Source organism: Penaeus monodon, chromosome 29 (assembly GCF_015228065.2).
Source record: "Penaeus monodon isolate SGIC_2016 chromosome 29, NSTDA_Pmon_1, whole genome shotgun sequence".
NCBI lineage: Eukaryota > Metazoa > Arthropoda > Malacostraca > Decapoda > Penaeidae > Penaeus > Penaeus monodon.
Window position 1 is genome coordinate 9,238,140 of NC_051414.1, and position 310 is coordinate 9,238,449.

The following is a 310-nucleotide window of genomic DNA, read 5'->3' on the forward strand; positions in this document are numbered from 1 at the left end:
TTCATATGTTTGTGATTAATCTTGGTCTAATATGGGGGCTAGATTAAAATATTCCCAGCCTCATTAGTATTCAACACATTTTTCTTCTGAAGTATAGGCACAACTGCTAATTTTCTTCATAATAGATTAAATCTTGCCATTTGATTTTTCATTTCAACACATATAAACATACATATTAGTTCACGTTGTATTACTTTGTCTCGTAGCATCTGGCCCACCCGTAATGCTGCAACGAAGGCGCCCTAACTCATGCATACAGAACGGTCACCGATTCCGTGAAAAACGCTGCCAGAAAACCTTTAGGCAGTAT